Source organism: Rhinopithecus roxellana, chromosome 9, assembly GCF_007565055.1.
Source record: "Rhinopithecus roxellana isolate Shanxi Qingling chromosome 9, ASM756505v1, whole genome shotgun sequence".
Classification (NCBI taxonomy): Eukaryota; Metazoa; Chordata; class Mammalia; order Primates; family Cercopithecidae; genus Rhinopithecus; species Rhinopithecus roxellana.
The window spans coordinates 105,476,970-105,503,028 of record NC_044557.1 but is presented as its reverse complement, the minus strand read 5'-3'; positions in this window follow the sequence as shown (position 1 = coordinate 105,503,028).

The following is a 26,059-nucleotide window of genomic DNA, read 5'->3' as shown; positions in this document are numbered from 1 at the left end:
TAAATATTTACTGGAGAAAATCTACTAAAACCCGTTAAGAACAGCCAGTCAGTAGCATTTGATCCACAATCCTCCCTCTCAAGACCATCCCCAGCTCAGTTTAGAGGAGCTCCATTATGGATAGATGAAGCTAAGGGAGAAGTCCCTCTCCCTTCATCTTCCAATCAACGCTTACAATATCTCAATAGGAGGACAAGGTTCTAGCACTTTTCATCTCTTTCAACTCCAAGTTAAAAAGATAAAATTCCTGTTGAGTACAGGGAAAGGCTGGGGATCCCTTTCCCCCACTAAGCTCATCTTCATAGTAGAGAGGCTCCATCCCAGGCAGGCAGGCCAAGAATACAGGGACCTCCCGCTGTCCTTGCTTCGGGTCATACATTGGGCAGAGATTCGACACTGAAAGAGGCATGCAGAGACAACCAGAGGTTTATTGCCTAAATTAGTGACTAGAGAGGTTGCCTAAGGGGAAAGACAGTGAATAGGAAAAGAGAGGTCTGTAGCTCTACCCAAATGAACTGACATTATTTGAATCCAAATGTGAAGAAGTTCAAACCTAAGGGCTCTTTCTAAAACAATAGCTCCTCTTAATTAAGAGCAATAAGCTAAACAATAAGGAAGTTATTTCTTCAGTGAGAACCAGAGAAAAAGACAGCCAAGAAAAGCCCTCCCTGGGGTCAAAACAAAAGACTGGCTTCAAAACCAACAAATTTAATTAGATCAGACTCTTGAGCAATTTATGCCTTAGGGCATTGTAAAAAAAAAAAAAAAAAAAAAAAAAAGCAATAGAGCAATTAACCTGTAATTAGTGGAGTTCAGTGAGTGGGGTGTATTACCAAATGAAGCAGATAGCTTGGTAACAATATTAAGTGGTATTAAGGAAATAAATAGGTAAAGAGAGCCCTGCTTAAACATCCCATCTCAGGATGATGGTACACGTGATGAAGGTGGTACCATCCAAGGAATACACCAAAGACTTCAAGTTGTGGATGGAATGTAAATTACTAACATAGACTAACCATTTCAAAGCATAAATAAGCAAGTAACCAACAAGTACCCAAAATAACTGTATACAAACAAGTACCCCAAATAGCTATATTACCTAAAATATCCAGTTTTCAACCAAAGTTATGAGATGGGCAAAGAAATAGAACACGTGACACAGAGGAAAAAAAAATAAAGTAAAAGAAACTACCTGTGAGAGGGATCAGGTATCAGATTTCACAGATAATAAAATTACTTCAAAGTAGTCATTATAAATATATTCAAAGAACTACAGGAAACTATTATTAAGGAAGTAATGTATGAAGACAATGTCTCAGCAAATGGAGGTTATCAAAAAAGAAATATAAGTTATAAAAAATAACAGATGTAAAGCATGAAGCTGAAAACTGTAATAATTAAAATGAAAATTCATTAGAGTGATCTAGCAGAAGAAGGTGTCAACAAACTTGGAGACAGACTGATAGAGAATACCCAATCTGAAAATCAGAGAGAAACTAGAAGACACTGGGACAATTTTACATCTACCAAAATATGCATAACAGTAGTACCAGAAGGAAAGGAGAGAAAGGGATAGAGATAATTATTTGAAGATTAATAGCTGAAAACTTTCCAAATTTGATTGAAGACACAAATCTATGCATTCAAGAAGATCAGTGGACTCCAAGTAGGATGAATCCAAAGAAATCAACGCCCAGCTGAATCATAGTAAAAATGTTGAACATCAAAGAAGAAAATTCTGAAAGCACTAAGGGCAAGACTACTCTTCAAGGACAAGGGAATCCCAATGAGATTAACAACTGACTTCTAGTCAGAAACAATGGGGGCCACAAAGCATGAGATTGCATATTCAAAATCCTAGGAACACACAAAGAAGTCAATAAAAATCTTGTATCCAGCAAAACTCTTTCAAAAATGAAGGTGAAATAAAAGCATTCCCAGGTAAGCAAAAAAATTGAGAAAATTCATTCCTAATGGGCATGCTTTACAAGAAATGTAAAGGGAAGTTTTGCAGGCTACAATCACATAAACACAGGTGAAAATTAAAATCCACATAGACAAGCAAACTGTACTGGTTATAATTATGTAATTATAAAAGGGTATAAATACATATTTTGCTGCTTCTCTTGACTAATTTTGAAACCAATTGTATGAAACATGTATACAAGTGTATTATTGGGTCTATAGCATAGAAACGTAATATATTTGACAACTAAAGCATAAAGGAGATAAGTAGAATCAAAACTGTATTGAAAAAGGAAATGACTTAAGATGGTAAGTTGAAATTTTTGTTCAAAAGAACAAATAAAAAGAGCCAGAAATGATAAATAAGAAGAAAAATGTTACTTCATAAATATATATTTGAAGTCCTTTCTTTTCTTAGCTTCTTTAATAGACATAAAATTATATAAGCTAGTAATTATAGCCATCTATTGCTGAATTGGTAACATATATAGATAAAATATGTATAACAAAAAAGGAAGAAGAAGGCATAAAGTTATATAAATTTTTTGTGTCTTGTGAGAATTAAACTAGTATAAATATGAACTAGATTCTTAAGAGTTAAGATGTATAAGGTAACCTCTAGAGAAGCCACTAAGAAAATAACAAAAAAGATAGTGAAAAACAATCACTAAAGGAGTTAAAATACAGCACTAGCAAATATTCATGAATGAAAAAGAACGCAGCAAAAGAAGAAGAGAGGAACAAAAAGACCTGGAGCCATATAGAAAACAAAAAGTAAACTGGCAGATGTAAATCAACAATATTAAAACCATTAAATGTAAATGGATGGATACAGTATTCAATATTTGAGTGACAGGTACACAAGAGGCCCAACCCTCACCATTACACACATGATACTTAAGTAATAAACAAGCACATGTACTCCCTGAATCTAAAATAATTTTTTAAAAATTAAAAAAATATAAGTGGATTGAACAATCCAGTTAAAGGGCAGAAATTGTCAGAATGGAAGAAACAAGATCCCACTATATGCTGTCTACCAGAGATACACTTAAGTTTTGATGATACAAATGGTTGAAAAGAAAAGAATAGAAAGCATCTGAAACCACTTTTGCAAAACTATGACAGTAAAAGAAGTTTGACTTAGTTGACTCCATCTTGCTTCTGACCTCAAGCTGTCTTTGGTTTTTCCTGGGCACAGCCCAAGCTAACTTCGGGAGGAATTTCCTTTATAGTTAGACTTGGAAGCAAGGATGATAATAGTCCCTCCCCAGAACTAACCCCCTCCCTGCTCAGGCATTGAAAACTACCTTTGTAAGACTAATGAGACTGGGTGCAGTGGCTCACGCCTGTAATCCCAGCACCTTGGGAGGCTGACCAACATGGTGACCCGCCATCTAATAAAAATACAAAATTAGCTGGGCATGGTGGTGCATGCCTGTAATCCCAGCTGCTCGAGAGGCTGAGGCAGGAAAATCATTTGAATCCAGGAGGTGGAGGTTGCAATGAGCTGAGATTGTACCATTGCACTCCAGCCTAGGCGACAAGAGAGAAACTCCCTCTCAAAATAAGATAAAATAAGACTAAGAAAGATCACAAAAATGGGATTATGAAAGGTACCTGAACTGTGCTAAGGTGTAAGAACAGTTTTCTATAATTCCTCACCATTCAGGGGTTATGTGGCCAGAAGTCACAAGACTTGTGACCTTCTCAATTGCTCTTGTAAATAACATCATTATTGTGGAACCTAATACTGGTTATTTTTAGATGTTTTTCAGACTGATCCCATCTGGACTTGTGACTCATGACTCAGTGGATCCTGTGGCCCACCCAGAAGGAGACTCAGTGGATTAGGACCATTTTTTACCCTCCTGTGATTGTATCCCCAACCAATCAGCAATTCCCATTCCCCAGTTCCCAGATCACCAAATTGCCCATAAAAACCCTAGCCTCTGAGCCATTAGGGACACTGATTTGAGTTATTATTCCAGTTCTTCCATGTGGGCCAGCCTTGCATCAGTTAAACTCTTTCTCTACTGCAATGCCATGGTCTCAGTGGATTGACTTTGTGAAGCAGGGAGGAACAACCTGTTGGATGATTACAAATCTGTTATGCAAACAGCATTTATAAGAAAGCTCGAGTCGTTGTATCAGAAAAAATAGACTTTAAAACGAAAAAGTTAGCAATTATAAACATGTATAAATACAGTAACAGAGTCCTAAAATATTTGAGCCGAAAACTGACAAAACTGAGGGAGAAAATAGAAAATTTAATAATCATCAGTGCCATCATACTTTATATATATATATATATATATATATATATATATATGTATATCCCAAGTAGCTGGGACTACAGGCATGCACCACAGGCCTGGCTAATTTTTGTATGTTTTTTGTAGAGATGGGGTTTCGCCATGTTGCCCAGGATGGTCTCAAACTTGTGAGCTCAATGAATCTGCCCACTTTGGTCTCCCAAAGTCCTGGGATTACAGGCATGAGCTAATAGGCCCAGCCATACTTAATTTTTAGTAAGAAACGGAACAACTGAATAGAAGATAAACAAGCAAACAGAAGACTTACTAATAAACACAAATGATACTTCACAGACATTCTTTCAGTCACTTTTTATTTTAGAACATGTGAAAACCCAAAGGCCTCCACAACAGCATTTAAAAGACTCTCATCTCCTGCAGCTGAGAGATTTTATTAATGATAGGTACAATTATAACTGTTAAGGTAGCTAAATTACCAAAAGATTCCTCACACAGTCTTTACAGGTCTCCTATGTTAAAATTCAGGGCCCTACTAGGGAAGGTATGAGACACTGAAATAATGACTGAGTGTGCCAACTTAAAGAAAAGAAGTTGAGGAAAAATTAATATAAGTAGAGCGTTTATTTGGGTCAAGCTTGAGGATTGCAGCCTGTGTACATAAATATAAATTTTCCTAAATAAACACTTGAGTAGCAGCAGCAGTTACAAGAGTTTTGTTTGTTTGTTTGTTTTTTGTTTTAAGACAGAGTCTTGCTCTGTCGCCTACACTGGAGTGTAGTGGCATTTTCTTGGCCCACTGCAACCTCTGCCTCCCAGGTTCAAGCAATTCTCCTGCCTCAGCCTCCCAAGTAGCTGAGATTACAGGCCTGTGCCACTACATCTAGCTAATTTTTGTATTTTTAGTAGAGACAGCGTTTCACCATGTTGGCCAGGCTGGTCTTGAACTCCTGATCTCAGGTGATCCACCCACCTCGGCCTCCAAAAGTGCTAGGATTACATGCATGAGCCACCGCACCCAGCCACAAGTGAGTTTTTAAAGGGAAAGAAGAGGAATTCTTGCATTGTTTATTAAGAATTCACATTAAAATAACAAACTATTGATTGGCTATACATTGCTAAGCTTTACTGTGTGATGTTATAGTGTTAATGTGGCATTATTACGTTAATTTATTTCTGCTTATGGCAATAGCAAGCAATTTCAAGAGATACGGTGGAGAAGTAGGATGTGATTGCTGTCTCATTTAAAAACTCTCTTGACCTTATAATTTAAAAGGACTTGCATTCCTCAGATGAAAATATTTGTTTGTTTAGTTGGTTGGTTTTTGTTTGTTTCTTTTCTCAGTGACATTTGGTTAGATGTACTTAAAAATCTTTTACTCCAGATTTTCCTGAATATTTTAGGACAAAAGAAGTGACCTGTTCTTCCTTGTTAAGACAAGGAATGTCACTGCAGGTGTCTAAGATAAATAACAAGGAAGACCTGTTCTTCCGTGTTAAGATTTGTTCATAAAAACAAAAATGAAAATCTCACCTTGGATGAATGCTTCACAAAATGATGTTTCCACCTCTGTCTCAACTTCTTGTCTCCAGACAGATAACTAAAGTTAGATCCCACTCTAGCCTGAGCAGGAAAGTATAGTTCTTAACACTGGAAGGAAATAGCATACTTATTAAAAGAGTTGTAGGATATGGCAATTAGGTACCAGCATACAACAAAGGAATATATAAATATTCCTTTATATAGAATATATAGTATATGAAGGAGTACATAGCTTTTAAACCAGGGTTGGGATACAGTATGTGGTGGGTTAAATTGTGTCCCCCAAAAGAAATGCTGAAATCCTGGGATATAGTTATTCATAATAAACATATATTGGTTTATCTCATTCCTTGGCAAAGCTCCTAAAACTTTTGGAATTTCTTAAGTGATAAAAGGTGAAAGGAGAATCTTGTGCCATTCATAACAAGCCCCTTTCCATCACACCTGAGTTTATGTTAATAAGCTGATTTTTGGAAAGTCCCTAAAGATAGAGAGCTGGTTGCCAGGGGAACTAACCATAAGATAAGAAGATTAGAACTTTTAGCTCCACCCCTGACCTTTTAAGGAAGAGGAGAAAGACTGAAAATAGAAGGTTGAGTCGATCACCAACAAACAATGATTTCATCAATAATGCCTGTATAATGAAACCTCGATAAAAACTGAAGAGGACAGGATTCAGAGAATCTCTAGGTTGGTGAACAACAGTGGTGTTGGGAGGGTTGGTATACCCGGTGAGGGTATGGAAGCCCTGTGCCACCCGCCCTCCAGCCCAATACCTTGACCTGTGCATCTCTTCCATCTGGCTGTTTCTGAATTATATCCTTCTTAATAAGCCAGTAAGCATAAGTAAAGTGTTCCTTGGAATTCTGTGAGCAATTCTAGCAAATTCTCAAACCTGAAGAAGGAGTTGTGGGAACCCTCGACCTATAGCTGGTTGGTCAGAAGTATGGAAGGCCCATACTTATAACTGGCATCTGAGGTAGGTCAGTCTTTTTAGTACTAAGTCCTTAACTTGTGGGGGCTGAGCTAATTCTGGATATTACTGGTATCAGAATTGAGTTAAACTGTAAGATATGCCACTGACATCCAGAGAGTTGAACAATTTGTTGATGTTGGAAAATGCTCCAAGTTGAAAGCCTGGTACTTTTGCATGTGACCTTATTTGGAAATAGGGACTTTGCAGATGTTAATTAAGTCACGATGATGTCGTAGTGGATTAGGGTAGGCCTCAAATGTGATGATTATTGTCCTTATCAGAAAGTTATGTGAAGACTCAGGGACACAGACACACACAAGGGAAATGTGACTATGGAGACACAGGTTAGAGTGATGGGTCTACAGGTCTCAGGGTCCTCAGACAACCACCAGAAGATAGGAAGAGGCAAGGATCATACCTTAGAGCCTTCAGAGACAGCACGGCCCAGCTGACATCTTGAATTCAGGCATCTAGCCTCCAGAACCTCCAAAGAATAAATGTCTATTGTTTTAAGCTATCCAGTTTGTGGTGCTTTGTTACAGTCTCCCTAGGAAACAAATATAGAGTGGGTGGAATATAAGGACAGACAGGTAGGAGTTTGTCGGCTTAGGGACACTCTCACATTGCTCTTGCTTTAGCATCTTGGCAAGGATGCCTAGACCTTGGCCTAATACTTTCTAGATTGTCTTCTTAAAATCTGAACATGGAAAAACAGTTAATTAGTTGGAGTTAATTAGACCACAGTTAATTAGTTGGAGACCTGCAGTTAATTAGTTGGAGATGTTGAAACTGCTTTGACAGTACTCTGTAGGATCAAGAGGCTCAGAGGGTTAGGAATTTTGAAAAAATGAGAGTAACAACCCAAAACCTGACCGTATTTCCTGGGAGGACCCAGAATACACACTCTCACAGTCAGAGTTAGGCACAGAAACACTGCCTTGGGACTAGTCTCTCTCATGCAAACAGAGACGGTGAGTCTCCTGCAGAGAGTGTGCAGGCCGGATGTCAGCACTTACCGTGAGAAAGATGATGGCACTCATTTAAATAAATCATGATGTTCATAGAGACAAGATGAAGGATGAATGACTGACTTTTATAACTGGAAACATCAAAAGCAAATGAGCAGAAGGCTGATGTTAGCCATTAAATTGAAAAATTGCATCTCTCACTTAGTTTCTCGATCCAAGCCAGTTCTCAAACTTAGAGCCCGTTTCTTCCAGGAAGCTGCCTGGAATGTCACTGCAAGTGTCTAAGATAAATATTCCACTAATCCTTCCTCAAAAGTAACTGAATCATTTACCAGAGTAACTCTGCCCTGGGGGAAAGGCAAAACCCACAACTTCTGAGGGCTAATGAATACAAAGTGTGAAGTGATACTGCCACCAGGCCACCCAGAATGCCCTTAACCCCTTTCCTGTTTTAGTAGGGGGTAGATGGAAGGCAAATGGAATTTGGGACCAGGTGTATTGTATCTCACAGTAGGTTCAGTCCATCTATGAACTCAGCCTTTTGCTTTTTTCCCTAGTGCTTGAGTACATAATTGGGATGTACATACAGCTTGCAGGCTGTAAGACTGGTTCTCTGATCTCTGGAGTAAGAAACATGGTGAAAAGGCTGAGTCAAACATCCAAGACTGCCCCGTCAGTATCCCAAAGAAAATCTCACACAGTTACATAAAGGAGCATGCATGAGAAAGGAAGTCCATTGCAGCATTATATGTAGTCATGGGGATTAGAGGCAGTTTGGCTGTCCCTTAACTGGATGGTGGATTGTTACAGTGTGGTGGATGCACTAATGTTATGTTATGTTATGTTATGTTATATTATTACATTATGCAACAGATAAGTTGTACACATATTTACATGGAGGGGTCTTCAATGTGTAGTCCTTAATGAAACACTAAGAAATGGAATGAGTAATATATAATAAAATGAACTACATAAATTACATAATTTAAAAATACATGCACAAAAAAGGAATACATCTTGTAGTAATTCAGAAAAAAACAGAGACGATATTAAATAGCATACAATAGTTACTTGTGTAGAAGAGGGAAATCAAAGGAAAAAAAAAAAGATAAAAGACACACATACATAGACCAGGCATAGAGGCTTACGCCTCTTACTCCAGAAGTTTGGGAGGACAAGATGGAAGGATCACTTGAGTGCAGGAGTTTGAGACCAGCCTAGGCATCATAGTGAGGCCCTGTCTACAAAACATTTAAAAAAATAGCCAGGTGTGATAGTACATGCCTGTAGTCCCAGCTACTCAGGGGGTTGAGCTGGGAGAATCGTTTGAGCCCAAGAGTTCAAGGCTGCAGTGAGCTGTGATCGGCTACTGCACTCCAGCCTGGGCAACAGAGTGAGACCTTGTCTCTAAAAATAAAAAAAAAAATAAAAAAAAATAAAAAAACACCTCAAAAAGACACATATACATAAATAAACAAATGGATAAATGAACAAACAATTTTTTAAAAATTAACAAGCTTGGGAATTGCCTGAACCAATGATGATAACGTATTACGAACTGGAGAAAATGATGAACTCGACTTTCTGCACCTGAGGTCCATTAACAAAAAGAATGCCCTACAGAAAGCCCTTGTAACATATGACAATATTAGACTGTCCATAAATAGAACAGGAAATTTAAAATGTGCCAGTTGGCTGACTAATAGGAATTGTCTAGGGGCCAGTCTCTCATTTCCAAAGAGAGAGATTCCAAAGAAGAATTGGAAATAGTTCCCTAATAGAACTTCCCATGTCCCTTTGGGGCCATCTTTACATCTGGATGTGGATGTCCTCTGCACAATGTGGATTCCATGTTCTAAGAAACTCTTTGAATTTTTTTTTTTCAAACTCTGAGGGGTAAGGTGCTCTTTTAGAGGTAATATCCTGTCTTCCCCTTTGACAACATTTCAAACAGTTCTTCATTAATACTCAGGAGAGTAGGATGAGAAGAACATTGGATATGGGGGCCTGGAAATCATTTTCAGTCCTGTTTCTCTTTGAATAAGCGGAGTTTTTCACATATAACCGTTCTGAGCCAGGAACTGGAGAGAGGCGGAAGACAGGTCTGGAGTGTATAGTACTCTTTTTGTACTTCCTAGCAGCTGCTTATACAGCAGTTGAACCCAGAGGGAAGGAGATGCTAGTAATGTGAGCCGGAATAATTATGGCTCTTTGGAAGCAGAAAAGTGTTGTCCTGAGGATACTGTGGTAAAGCAGAATGAAATGTGAGGATCTAACACAAGCTAAGCTGAATCCCTGCAGCTCTGCATTTATATGGGGAGATTTTCCTTAGCCAGGGCAGAGAAAACATGTGGGAGAAGGACCGGCCAAATTAACATGATGGATATATTGAAGCCTCATAGGTACAAGCTAGATAATGAAAAAGTGATCAGAAATGGAAAAGTTCCATTTCTGCAAGTTCTTTCATTCTCCGCTTTTGTTCTGGTAGGAAATCCCAGAATCTAAATCTGAGTAGCATTAACTTTTCATCACACTTACTGTCTTGGTTTTGCTACAGGATCATTAACTCATTTTATATTTCATTTAAATTTTATTAGTTTTCTGTTTATCTAGAGTTGCACTGTCCAGTAGGATAGCCAGGAGCCACATGTAACTATTGAGTGCTTGCAATGGGATTAGTGTGCCCCAGAAATAAAATTTCAATGTTATTTCATTTTAATTCGTGCATATTTAAATTAAAAATAGGAACACTGTGACATAGTTTTCCATTCAACACAAAACTTTATTGTTTTTGTAAGACTGTTTCATATTAACCATTGGGAATTTAGCATTTGAATTCAGATGTGTTATTAAGTGTAAATATACATCAAATTTTGAAGATTTGGTTTAATAAAATAATGGAAATTATCTCATTAATAACTATATATAATTAAATTTTAAATTGTTCAATTTTGCATACATTGGATTAAATCATATACTTTATTAAAAATAATTTCTTTGTTCTTTTTACCTTATTACTGTGGCTTCTAGAAAACTTGTAATTTCATATATGGCACTCATTGTATTATTTGCTCTAGTTCTTAAACTCTTCATGAAGCATTGCCAGGTAACATATTTTTTTCCACAAAAGGTGCATTATAGAACATTTCCATTATTGCAGAACATTCTGTTGCAGAGTGCTACTCAAGTCAATGAGACATCTCTACCTGGGACAATACATTTCAAAGTTACACCAGTATATGCACAAGAGCCAGACTGCCAGCTCCAGGGTGAACTATAGCTTTTGAACAACCTTCTACTGTCCATAAAGTGACATCATATCCCTTTGCATGTTCCTTATAGAGTAGACTCAACTAGGTTTTTATCCTTAAGTTCTACTCCATCATCTTGTGCCCCAATATGGTCACTCTAGTACATTGTCTTGTGGAAGCTCTCTCACTTTTACGGAAATGATGACCTATTTTCCCCATATGCAAAAGTGGGTAACATGAGAAGTTAAAGGTAACCTTCTTCCAGAGAGCTGAGAAAGGGGTCTTCTCTGAAAACACGTCTGACCCCACATGTGTCTGAGTTCTTTCATCTTAAATTTTTCTAAAAAGGTATACTTTTTAGTCTGTAACCCCTGCTTCTTTGTCATAATTTGCAGAAAGATAAAATGTTTTAAATTAACAACTTGAGAAAAACTAGAAATAATGAATAGTGTTGTAGTTTTATTTGGAGATAATAGGATGGAGGGATTGAGAAAGCATGATTTATGCTGCAGGGACTGAGAAAGCCATGAAAACAAGTATATTTGGTTTCATGCTTTATTTCCTATTGTGCACATATATAGGGACTTGATACATATTTGTTGTTGCATTTCTGTGGAAGAAAAATAAAACTTTGGGGTCTACAAAAGAGAAACAACAGAGACAGGGATCTGGCCCAAGATGAAGAAACCGCCCTTGAGATAGCCTGAAGGAGGTCCTCTTCATGACTTATTTATTGCATTAGTTAATTAATACAATACTAATAAATTACTATATGCCAGGCATTTAAGATTAAAGATAAGTAAGCCATGATCTCTGCCTTCAAGAAAGGTACATTCTAGGCCTGGCATGGTTGATACGTCTGTAATCCTAGCACTTCGGGAAGCTGAGATGGGAGGATGACTTCAGCCCAGGAGTTTTAGGCCAGCTTGGGCAACAACAGCGTGTGACTCTGTCTCTACCTACTAATACTAATACTAATACTAATACTACTAATAATAAATTAGCCAGGTATGGTGGCACATAAATGGAACATGGTGGCACTTGCCTGTGGTCCCATCTATACTCAAGAGGCTTGGGCAGGAGGAATGCTTGATGCTGGGAGGTCAGGGATGCAGTGAGCCATGACTTGCCACTGCTCTCCAGCCTGGGTGACAGAATGAGACTGTGTCTAAAAAAAAGAAGATGTACTTTCTAGAGCTAGGTATAAAACTTGGAATTATGACATTTTGAGACGGATAATTATTTGTTGCTGGGGTCTCTCCTTTCTATTGTAAGCTGTTTAGCAACATCTCTGGCCTCTACCACTACATTCAATGTCACTCCCCACCTTAGTTGTGACAACTAAAATGTGTCATCATTGCCAAATGTCTCTTCACTGAGAACCACTGATCTAGAGGGAGAGTTAAATGCATAAATAGGAAAATATTTTGATGTAATAGCAGTTCTGCTGATAGAAATACCAGCACAGTAAAATGAAAAATGAAGACGTTAAGAAAGACATTTCCTCCCTGTGAGTTTAGTTGGTCAAGAAAGACTGCATAAAGGTATTATTCCGAAGACTCCTGGTCCCATGGTTTTCCCATTTACTACCACGTTAACTTTGAGACAAATGCTGAAGACAAAAATGCATCTGTTACAAGTTATAATAATTTCAGCGATATAAAATTGTGTGTGCAATATCTACCAAGACCCAAATCACTTCATGAATCAGTATGGGTTTTAGAGAAAACTATTTTTAAAGGATAAGAGTCCCAAATCTAAGATTTCACACTGTAATCTCTAAATGACTTTGGAAAAGATTTCTTCTTATCAATTAATCAATTTTTGAACATCTAGTTTCCATAAGTGCTCTTTGAGATACAAAATTAGTCTTAGAAGACGAGTCTTAGCCAAAAAATATTTTATAATTTAGTTGTAGGGTGAAGACACCAATACATGAAAACTTTAATAACACGTGGAGTTATACATGGTAATGGAATTGGGTTTCACCACTCTCCTGCCCCCACCAGTTTCCAAAACTAAACTTCATATTTCACATCCCCTTCACATCATCATCTGGGAATTAAGGTTGCAAAATGTTTTTATTTAGCTGGATGAATTGGGAAATCTTTTATTCTGGACAAGCTCCATAGCATCATGCAACTCCAAGGGACAACATTCACATTGTCCTGGACAATTAACAGAGAACCATGGTCAGTTCTGATGGCATACAGGAATGTCCCTGGCCTGGTGGATTTCCGTCTTCTGATGACTTACTGCACCTAAGATAGCATTGGCAGACGGTCCACACCCTGCTACAGTGGAGCCATTCTAATTTGACTTCTTCTTTTGGATGACATGGGGGTACTTCCTTGAATAAACAAAAACTTCCATGTGCCACCTTGGTGCTGGCCACTGGGGATGATTGGCAATCCCAAGAGGCTGCCCCCACTGACAGCTCCATGTATAGTATCCCTAGTACAGATGCGGGCATTGTACTCCACCAATAGTATCTCCCGAGTACAGATGCGGGCATTGTACTTCACCAATAGTATCTCCCGAGTACAGATGCGGGCATTGTACTTCACCAATAGTATCTCCCCAGTACAGATGCGGGCATTGTACTCCACCAATAGTATCTCCCGAGTACAGATGCGGGCACTGTACTCCACCAATAGTATCTCCTGAGTACAGATGTGGTTATTGGGTGAATGGATTATCTGGTTCCTTTTTCATTCCATTCCTAATTTTATTTTTATAGTTTATATTTTATGTGGTACTTTCTTCAGTCTTTTATGAGTCTCAAAAGCCTATTTTGAAGTACAAAAATACAAATGTCTTTTGACATAGAAATGGTCTGTGTTACATTTTTAATTCTTGCTCTAAAATCCTACTTTCACTCAAGGGAATATTGATGGTTCTGAGTAATCGTGGGGAAATTACTGGGAAGAAAGTGAAGGAAAAGAAAATCAAAGATTTAACATTGTAAATATTTGGTTTTTGTTGTTGTTGTTGTTACATAAGAGTACAGGAAGGGGCCACAGAGAAAGTCCTGCATGGTCTGGAAGAAGCCAAGAAGGCTTCTCAGATGAGTAAGGGCTTAAAGCATTTCTTCTGGTGATCAGACTTTGGATAAATAGGAAAAAGTCATAAGGAGGAGAGTAAGGGGCATTCTAAGCATGAGAGTCTGTGTGAGAAAAGGTCCAGAGGAAAGCTGTGTTTGGAAAGATGAGATAGACCAGTCCAATTCTATTTTTACAACAGACCCAGAGGAGTTCCTTCCAAAGAAGCTTTACAGGCTTCTGATCTGAAGTCCAAAGATATGGATGTAAGTCTCACTTCTGTCACTTGCCAGCTATGAGATCTTGGGCAAATCATTCAATCTTCAGCTCAGCAGCAGTCCTCAGAAATAAGTTATATCCTGTTCTACACATTGTACAGCACTGGATGAGTTCTGACTGAGAGAGGTCTCTATGACTTTTTAAGCCCACTAGAAATGCAAGAAATCAGTTTACTCTGGAATTGCCATATTGTTAAAAGTGTTGGAAACATACAGCTCTAATATGTCTCTATTCGCAAAATGAAACAAATGATTATTCTTTCTCAATGGCAACAAAATGGAAATTGTATGGAAGCTTAATGTCAAGTATCATTTGCCCATTTCTCATTTTTGTCATTTTTCATTTGCAAACCAAATTGTTGTTTTAGAACTCAATCCAAACTGTCATTGTCCATTTGGGAACCCAAATTTTATGTCATGCCATCCAAAGTCCATTCAAAGCCCTTCCTGACATGGCCCTGCATATAGTCCCAGCTGTGTCTGCCATCACTGAGGCATGCATGCCTTGTACTCTAACCATGGCAAACTACTTTAAACTCCTAGAAACCAACATACCAGTCTGTCTTTGCATCTTTCATTCCTTTTGATTCAAAGGCAGTTTCATTCCTTATCCACTGGGACAATTATTCTTGAAGAGCTGACTCAAGTATTGCCTCCACTGAGAAACTTTCTCTAAGGAGTCAGAGAGTTAAGCTTTTCCTTCCATCTAAGTAGTATCCTATTGTTAATTAAGTAATAATAATGGCAATAAGAGCTACTATTTATAAGACATATATTGTATACTAGGTAATGAGTAGGGTACTTTATAAATGTTCTCAGTTATCCTTATAAGACTCTCCTGAGGCATTGTTTAGGATATTTTTAATAATATTTTATACACTTATTCACCTTTTTATTTTGTATCTTTATTTTAAAATAGCTTTATTAAAATAAAATTCACATACTGTATAGTTCACCTTTTTTCCTTTTATTATTAGTTGATTGCTATAATTGTACATATTTATGGAATACAGAATATTTCAGTACATGTATACAGTGTGTAATGATCATTAGCATATTCATCACCTTAAATGTTTATCATTTTTTTTGTGTTGTGAACATTTGGAATTCTCTCTTCTAGCTTTTTGAAATATACAACAAACTCTTGTTAACCATATTTACCCCTATAGTGCTATAGAACACTAGAACTTATTTATCCCATCTAGCTTTAATTTTTTATGTGTTAACCAACCTCTCTCTATTCTCCTTTCCCCTCTACCCTTCACAGCCTCTAATAACTATATATAATTTTATTCACATTTCTTCATACTTCAGTATTTCAGAAATTATGGTGTTTTGCAGCCACGGGTACATTTAATGTAGTGCTTTTTTTCCCCCCTTTATAACCTATTATTAAGTACGGTATTTTAAAATCAATGCTGCTTTAAAATGAAGGTACTGTGGCCTAATTCTTATTTCCCAGATTTGGAAACTGGGACACACAGAAGGCAGAGATAAATAAGGCTAAGTTTTTCCGCTTGTCAAATAAGCCACCAGTTCCAAAACCATGAGATTAATTGCTTAATACAAAAGCAGTGTGAAATAATGTCAGAAAAACCGTAGAAATGGGTGTGTAATGTTATTGGATTCAAGTTCTTGATTTATCACTTTAAAAAATATGTCACTTAGGCAAGTTACTTAAACTCTGTGCCCAAGTCACATGTATTTCTTTGAAGTAATTAACCTCATTGTTTTGAAAACACTGGCTGATTTTTCTATTACCCCCCCCACCCCAAAATTATGAAATTGTTAAGTGGAGAACTTAGCCTTGTTGAACTTATTTCCTCTGTCTTAGCCCACAGACCTACGATGGTGACACTGCCTTTGCAAAATCATGGCAGTAAGATAAATCTGACATAATTGACTCCGTCTTACTTACAATCTCCAAACTGTCCTCAGTCATTTCTGGGTTTAGGTCACGCTAACTTTGGGGGAGTAACTAAGTTTAAGGTTTAACCTTAAAGCAATGATGATAATAGCCCTTTCCAAAATGTAACCACCTTTTTAAAGCTAATAAGAGGCCAAAATGTTAGGATTATGAGAAGGGCCTGAATTCTGCTAAGATGTAGGCATAGTTAAATGATAACTAGCCATTGTTCTGTAGGTCAAAGATTTATAACTTCCCCAGTTGTTCCTGTAGATAACATCACTATTGTAGAACCTAAGATTGGACCTTTGAGATGTTTTCCAGACTACCCTACCTGGAGTTGTGACTCATGACTCTGTCAGTCCTATGGCCCCACCCAGAGGTGAACTCAGCACATGAGGACCATTTTCCACATCCCCATGATTGCGTTTCCAACCAATCAGTGGCACCCATTCCCTAGTCCCCTGCCCACCAAACTGTCCCTAAAAAACCCTAACCTTTGAGCCTTTGGGAAGACTGATTTGAGCACTAACTCCATCTTCCACGTGACTGCCCTCACGTTAATTAAACTCTTTCTTTACTACAATACCACAGTCTCTGTAAATTGGTTTTGTTTGTGCAGTAGGCAGGAAGGATCTGTCAGAAAACTATGATAGGCATCGGACAAACACCTATTGAGTGAAAGAGGTGCTTGATTCTGTCATTGTCATTGTTATGGTAAAAGAAACTGTAACAGAAAATCTTCCTTAGCATTCCTTTCCCTCAGGAGAAATAAACAGCCAAAAAAGATGGGTAGCTAAAAAATTGGTTTCTGAGTGTTTAAACTACTTAGAGAAAAAACATGGAGGAAAGAATTTTCATAAGGACAAAACTATCGTTTTATTTTGAGTGTTCCAGAAACAGAAATGGTAGGAAATAATGGACAACAGAACTTTCTCTTACTCTGCCCAGCTTCTCAGGGGGCTGGCCGACGTAAGATCATTTCTGGAACACCATCATATGAAAAACAGCTGCAGTTTAAGTGTGGAAAAGCCATGCTCAGTCTCGTTGGGAAGTAGTTTTGATTAACTGCGGAAAGAAACACCCAACTTTACTATTATTAAAACCTGCAGCAGAAACAGAGTGGATCCAAAGCTGTTAACTCAAAGGAGCCTGGAACATAAATGAGGATGAGCAATAGATAGAGAAATATAAATATACATTTAAATGTAGTTCCCTTTAAGCTACAGTTTTCAGTCTATTACTGATTTTTAGTTATCACAATTCTTAGCTCTATTTTTACTTTATGGTGAAACCCAATGAATCGGAGAAGCAAAGAGCAGGAAATAAAAGACAAAAATATGTGAGTTTCAACGAACTAACTTTGAATTATCAGCTGTTTTATTAAAGAATAACAAGGCATTAGAGAAGTAGCAGTTGTTTTGAATTATCCACTAGTTGGGAAAAACCCATATTAGAATAATGAGATGTTATTCCATTACACAAGCCTCATGAAACTGTGTGTAGCTTCCTGTCCAGCATAGATTTTTTTTTTTCATATTTCACTTTAAAAAGAATTCAAATACCAAAAGCCTATGTACAAATTTAAGGACTTCGTCTTTTGTCCTTGAAGTAAAATGCAACTCCTTTAAATAAGTTGTTAATGTCTTCAATTTAATTCCATTCTTGTTTGTGCATTCTAGCCCAAACTGTAAAGGCAAAAGGACACATGCCAGCTAAAATTGATTACTGGAAAAATTAGGAATCACTAGCAAAATTGACTTGAAAGAGTATAATAATTTTACGTCTTTGATACAGTTTTTCTTCTTGAAAATTATAAAAGAGGACATGGTTCTGTGACATCTCTGTCAATAACATGAGGCTTACAAATGCAGAAACAGGTGGATATCTTGCCTTGTTGATAAGAAAATAGGACGGAGGCTGCAAACTATTTGGGTTCCATGATTCTTGCTGTGCAGTATATTTACAGAAAATTGGTTCTCCAGCCTAGAGCTTCCCAACGAGTATGCCAGTCATAGGCTTGCCAGAGATACTGATTTTCTTGGCCCTCCAGGAGGAAGGCAGCAGCTAGGTTGGTTTAGTCAGTTGCCTCAAGCAGCAGGTATCCTCCTCTAGTGTATAACTTGAGACAAGGATTTGTGTGTGAGTGGTTTAACAAAAAAGCACTCCAGTGGAAGAGAGTGGAAGAAGCTGGACAGAGAAGAGGTCAACGCTAAGTAGACAGAAATTTCTAGTGAAGTCCCAGCCTCATTCTGAAGCTGTGTTCTGCAGGGAGCTCTGGAACATAAATGAGGATGAGCAATAGATAAAGAAATGTAAATGCACAGAAGATTTCCTCCCACGTTGAAGTGAGGAAGCTGAACTTTCCTATTCCCACAATAGTCAGTCTTGGCTACAGGCTGCCCCCATGGGACAGGGATGATCAAGCACTACTGGTTCTGGGTATGTGAGGGCAGTAACCCAAGGACAATCCTCTGAATAAAGTTGCGGAGTGCCTATCCTAAAGGCACAGCCCATAGAACTAGGGGGAATGGGAATACAGTATCAGTAAAAGAGATCTAAAGGTTTCAAGGCAGGACAACTACATTGTCTACCTTCATATTGTAGTCTGCAGCAGTGGGTCTCGCATTACTCCCGCATGGTCCTCAGTGGCAGCAAACATGATGAGCAATGTGTGGTTCTCAGTCTTTAACTAGGTTATGTAGAGGCTTGCTGCTCACGAATGTCAGCATCACTTGGGAGCTTGTTAGAAAAGCAGGATCTCTGTCGCCATGTTGAATTCACTTAATCAGAATCTGCACTTTAACAAGATGTCTGCGTGAGTTGCATGCCCATTAAAGTGTGAGAAATGGTAGTACAGAACGTACCCAGGTATGTGCTTTACCTCCTGGATCCATTCCAGCAGCCAGTTGCAGAATGGCTACTGATGACCATGAAAAAGGTTCCTAGGGTTGCTGGAGAATTTCCAGCATATTTCCTAAGTACCAAAACACTATAGTGCAGAGGCCACAATGTGGCTGGTTGACGTGTGATGTGGAGAGGTCAGGGAGGAGTTCCTTGTGAATGCAGCTCCAGGTTTCAGCCACAAATCTTTACCTTCTTATACATTGTCTCCTCCTGTCTGTTTATGGCTGGTGTGCCCATTTAGCCATCTTCTTGCTTTCCCAATCCATGCATATTTTGCAGATTAAAGATTTGTCATATTGTTTAATGTGAGAAAAAATTTGGAGCTAAAGTTCATTTGCAGCAGCACAAAAAATTTCAACGTTGTATTTGCCAATAAAAGAAAATAATTAGAATATTTAAACTAAAGTGCAACTACTATAAATTTTTAAATAGCTGTAAAAATGATTTTAAATTTTTCATTACCCACTTGGGTGAAGAAAGTTTTTGTCAATGAAGATGATCCAGAATTTGAGAAGATTAATACTAGTGGGTCTCTGATCATGAATGGTAATGGTATAGAACCATTGTAATAGGCAGCCTTTAAGATGGCCTTCAATGACCTTCTCTTTCAATGTTGACACCTATATCTACTCTACTCTCCTAAAGTGTGGGGTGGGTTTATTGATTCACTGCTAAGGAATGGAATGCAGCAGACAGGTAGGGATGACATTTTTGCGATTAGGTTGCAAAAAGAGTGGTTTCCATCCTGCATACCCTCTCTTACTCTCCTGCTCATTCACACTAAGAAAACTCAACTGCTTTTTTGTGGACTGTTCTATGAAGAGGCCCACCTTGTAAATAACTGAAGGGAACTCCATTCCAACAGGAGTGACTGAGAGCCTCCATCTAACAATCTGCAAAGATATAATCCTGCCAACAAATGTATGTGAGAGTTTATAAATGGATCTTTCCCTAGCTGATACTTCAGATGAGACTGCAATCCTGTTTGACAGCTTGACTGCAACTTTGTGAGAGACCGAGCCAGAAATATGTCACTTCAACAAGGCTGGATTTCTGACTCACAGATATTGTGAGATAATAAATGTGTGTTACTTTAAGCAGTTAAGTTTTGGGGTACTTTGTTACACAGCAACAGGTCAACAAATACAGAGTAACATACCAAGCATTAGCTTACTTTCAAAATATGTTAAACTCATTTCTTATTTAATGATTTAAAAATATTTTATTTGAAAATTTTGCATGAATTTAATATTTAATATTTTGTACATTTAATATTTGTGATATGTAATATTTTGTATATTTTTCTTATAGTAAAATACAAAGTAAATAGCGTGATTTTTTTTCCACTAAGATTACTATTTCAAAATCATCTCTAGTTTACTCAGTTGTGAGCTCCACAGGATATTATAAAAGATGCAGTTAATCAAAATGTATGATAATTTAGGAAAGAAACTTAAAATATAGTGACCTTTTATTTAGGATGATTTTAAGAACATGGGCTTTGGGTGAGGTATATTCTAGTTCTGTTACTACTCTATTCCTTACTAGCTCAGTGACTTTGGGACAAAACTTAACTAGTTGAGCCTCATAGCCTTATCTGTAAAATGGTAATACTAGCAGCACATGTCATAGGCTCATTTTGATGTTTAATGAAGTGTAATAGAGTGTGTAGTATACATTGACTGGCATGCAGAATGTGCTGAACAAATACTAGTGGTTCTTATTTGTTAGTACAACTTAAATGGTTCTATTTCTTGAAACTTTCACTTACAAATTAGCTTGATATTTTAATTAAATATTATTCCTCTGCATTCATTAAAGCACGTCTTCAAGCAATCTCTATTTGCTAAAACTTGGTCTTATTTCAAGGCATTATAGGAAATTAGATTTTAAATAGCTATTTCCTTTTGTGAATGCATCCTAATTAGAATGTCACCATTTCATTTCACTTGTATCCATTAATTTGAAACAATAATTTATTGTATTTTTACTGAATCTTTCTTAAATGTTTGTATCTTAACCCAACCTGTCTGTTGCAGATAAATAAAAAAATTGTAGATATTTTTAGAATATTGCTAAAAACTTGAAAAATTAATGCTGATTTCTTACAAGATGCATTATTTTTATAATTCCAGAAGTTCTGAATTTTGTTTATTAATCTTTATTCCTTCTTTTCCTTTTTCCCTTCCTTCTATTTTTTCTCTTCTTCTTTCCTTTTTTCTTTCTTCCCTTCCTTCCTTTCTTCTTATTCTACTCACAGTGAAATGATTTATCTAAAAATGATAATGTGTAAAAATAAAAATATGAAGATCAACATTTAAAAGTGGAAGTAAAATGAATCAAGAATAATGTTATATAGAGAAATATATAAAATATTTTGCATCAAAAAAGCCATGGAATCAGTTAAAAGATTCACAATGTTAATAAGATAAAAATACAGATATCAGTTTCTTGGGTAGCATATGAGCTTACACAGGCACTAAGAAATAAAATTTTCTTTGTGAGACATCATAAGAGAAAATGTTTAAAACATATACCAAAGAAATAAAATGACAGCTTCCTATGACTACTTGCGATAGCACCTGTTATGGGTTGAACTGTAATTCCCCCACTCTAAATTCATATGTTGAAGTCCTAATCTCTGGTACTATAGAATATGACCTTATTTGGAAATGAATCATTACAGATGTAATTAATTAAGATAAGGCCATAAGGATAGGCCCTCTACCAGTATGACTTATGTCTTCGTAAAAGGTCAAATTTGCATGTAGGCATGCACACAGTGAGAACACCACTTGAATGTAAAGGCGGCCATTTACAAACCAAGGAGAGGCACCTGGAACAGATAATTTACTTATAGTGCTGAGAAAAAAACCTAGCCTTATGACACCTTGATTTTGAACTTCTGGCCTCCAGAACTGTGATACAATATTTTTTTGTTGTTTAAGCCACCCACCCATTTTGTAGTACTTGGTCATGACACTCCTGGAAAACGAATTTGGAATGCCTTATTTATAAACTAAGGGAATAACATCAAAAATAGAAGTTGTAGAGAGAGAGGATCATGAAAGGCAGTCCAGAATAAAATGTCATTGTCACCCACTTACTTATTTATGCATGGCTGTAAACAAGCATTTATAAATGCCTGGTATGTCCCAAAGGGTATGGCCAGCATAGAGAATTCAAAGGATGGCACATTCCTCAACATTCATGCATCCATCAGATGATCGGTCTAAGACTGACAGAGCAGCTCTACTATCCTTGGCAAGGATTGGATCAGCAACAGGCATAAGATCCAACCGTGGCCAATGAGACTTGAGGGAAAGTCTGGAGTCTAACAAAAGATTTTCTCATACCTAAGGAGACATAGAAAGAGATCAACTTTTTGAATTCTTCCTTTACATATTTCCTTGCTTAATGTATTATCTGGAAACAGCTAAATCTATTTTGAGACTAAGAGAAGAGTTAGCCTGAGGGCAATGACAGCGTTCTAAAGATGATAGATAAGAGAAATAAAAATAATCTGGGTTCTGGATGATATGTTGAGCCACTAAATACACATTGGAGTCCACCCTACTATTAGACTTCCTATGTGGGGAAAATGAATTTTCTTATTATTTCAGACAGCTTGAGTTTGGTATTTTTCTACTTACAACCAAAGCATTCTAATAGTTTAACATTCAGACATTTTTTGTGGTATTGAGTACAGTCCTTCGAAAGGTTTTCCTTCTCCTGCTGGCACGTGATAAAATTACATTTCTTTTATTACCTCCATCCCCTTTTTTGTGGGATGGCCACATGATTTGCCTTGACCAAAGAAACGTGAGCAGAAGAGATGTGAGTCATCTCTTTCAGGAGAAATTTTAGAGCCAGAGTGTGATTCATCATTTTCTCCTTCTCTTTGCTATGGAGAAAAGAAACACCCATGGTGTTGACTACTCTGTTAGCCTGAATTCCAAACGGAATGATGAAGAGCAAATCTCCAGCCAACCTGCTAAAGGCCTTTACTGGGAGTGACAAGTCTTTGTTGCTTTAAGCCTTAAATTTTCAATAAATGCGTGTTGATGAAATGAATCTACTAGGAGATAAGGAACTAAAAATAATTATAATTTAATCTAATCTGAGCATGTAACCTGTTTCTGCTAATTTTAAACCAACTCACTATCTGAAATTTTCCCAAATGTGTTAAATAGAGTTCAGTGATAGTTTTAGATATCTCTTTAAGTGCTTGTATGTATTTGCATAGGAAAAAAGACTTCCTCATAAGAAAGGGTGAAGCTAGCTGCTGACTATACTGCAAATACAGGCATATCTTTTCAGTTACAGACCACCACAGTAAAACAAATATTGCAATAAAGCAAATCACACAATGTTTATGGTATTCCAGTGCATATAAAAGTTACGTTTACTCTATACTATGGTGTATTAAATGTGCAATAGCATTATGCATAAAAAACAAAATAGATACCTTAATTTAGAAAGCTTTATTGCTAAAAAAATACCGACAATCATCTGAGCCTTCAGTAAGTCATAATCTTTTAGCTGATGGAGGGTCTTGCCTCAATGTTGATGGCTGCTGATGGCTCTGGGTGGTGGTTGCTAAAGGTTGGAGTGGTTCATCAGTTGACTCTTCCTTTTATGAAAGATTTTTCTGTAACATGTGATGCTGTTTGGTAGCATTTTACCTCTAGGTGAAAGTTTTTCAAAATTGGAGGCAATCCTCCCAAACTCTGCTGCTATATTAACAATTAAGTTTATATAATGTTCTAAATCCTTTCTTGTCATTTCAACAATGTTCATAGCATCTTCACCAGGAGAAGGTGGAGATGCCATCTCAAGAAATCATTTTATTTGCACATGCATCAGAAACAACTTCTCATTAATTCAAGTTTTATTATCAGATTGCAGCAATTCAGTCATTTCTTCAGGCTCCACTTCTAATTCTAGTTTCTCTTGCTATTTTCTACCACATTCACAGTTCTTTCCTCCACTGAAAGTCAACAAGGGTTGGAATCAACTTCTAAACTCCTGTTAATGTTTCTATTTTGACCTTCTCTCATGAATTACAAATGTTCTTAATAACATCTGGACTAATTAATTCTTTCCAGAAGATTTTCAGTTTATTTTGCCTAGATCCATCAGAGGAGTTACTATCTGTGGCAGCTATATAGCTTTTTGAAATATATGTCTTACATAATAAGACTTGAAAGTCAAAATTACTTTTTGATTCATGGGCTGTAGAATAAATAATGTATTAGCAGGCATAGAAACAACATTAATATCCTTATACTTCTCCATCAGAGCTATTGGGTGACAGATGGCATTATTAATGAGCAGTAATATTTGAAAGGAATATACTTTTCTGAGCAGTGGGTCTCAACAATAGGCTTAAAATATTCAGTAAACTATGCTGTAAACAGATGTGCTGTCATACAGGCTTTCTTTTTCCATTTTTAGAGCACAAGCTGAGTAGATTTAGCATAATTTCTTAAGGGCCCTGGGATTTTTGGAATGGTAAATGAACACTGGCTTCAGCTTCAAGTTGCCAGCTGCGTTAGCTCCTAATGTAAGAGTCAACCTGTCCTTTGAAGCTTTGGATGTAAGCATTGATTTTTCTCTAGCTATAAAATTTCTACAAGGCATCTTCTTCCAATAAAGGCTGTCTCAACTACATTGAAAATCTGTTGTTTAAGGTAGCTACCTTCATCAGTGATCTTAGCTAAATTTTCTGGATAGTTTGTTGCAGCTTCTACATCAGTACTTGCTGCTTCACCTTGCACTTTTATGTTATAGGGACAACTTCTTTCCTTAAACCTCATGAACCAGCCTCTCTTAGCTGCAAACATTTTTTTCTAAAGCTGCTTCACATCTCTCAGCCTTTACAGAATTGAAGAATTAGAGCCTTGCTCTAGATTAGACTTTGGCTTAAGGAAATGCTGTGGCTGTTTGACCTTCTATCCTGACCATGAAAACTTTCTCCATATTAATAACACTGTTTTGCTTTCTTGTTCATGTGTTCACTGGTGTAGCACTTTTAATTCCCTTCAAGATCTTTTCCTTTGCATTTGTATCTTGGCTAAGTGTTTAGCAAAAGAGTCCTAGTTTTCATCCACTCTTGGTCTTTGTCATGCTTTTCTTACTAAGCTTAATCATTTCTAGCTTTTGATTTAAAGTGAAAGACTTGTGACTCTTTTTCACTTGAACACTTAGAGGTCATTGCAAGGTTCTTCACTGGCCTAATTTCAAGATTGCTATGTCTCAGGGAATAGGAAGGCTCGAGGAGTAGGAGAAAGGCAGGAAAATGGCCAGCTAATGGACTAGTCAGAACACACACAACATTTATTAAGTTTGCCATTTTATGTGGGTGCAGTTTGTGGCATCCCAAAACAATTATAACAGTAACAACAAAGATCACTAATCACAGATCACCTTAACAGATAAGATAATATTGAAAGTGTTTGAAATGTTTCAAGAATTATCCAAATGTGACATAGAGACATGAAGTGAGCACAAGCTGTTGAAATAATGGCACTCATAGTCTTGCTGGACACAAAGTTGCCATGAACCTTCAAAAACGCAGGATGTGTGAAGCATCATAAAGTGAAGTGTGATCAGAGGAGATATTGCTATACATTGACAAAGAGAGTGGACTGGATTATACTTTAAAAATAACTAATATAAAACACCCTTTGTGATTTATGAATGAAAAGATGAAAGGAAATAAAGTGAAAGCCAAAAAGAATATTTTGAAGTGGATGATTGACAAAAGAAAATCTATTGGAAACAGAAGGCTTTACACTGCACAAAGCAAAACTGGAACTCGTTTAGAAAGGAAAAGAAATTCTAAATGTCAAAATAAAAGATGGCCCAATGCCAAAGGAAAGCAGGGGAATCTAAGGCTGGAAGGAGCTCTAATGGGATTCTGGGAGCTCCTGATCTTTGGGAGGGTTG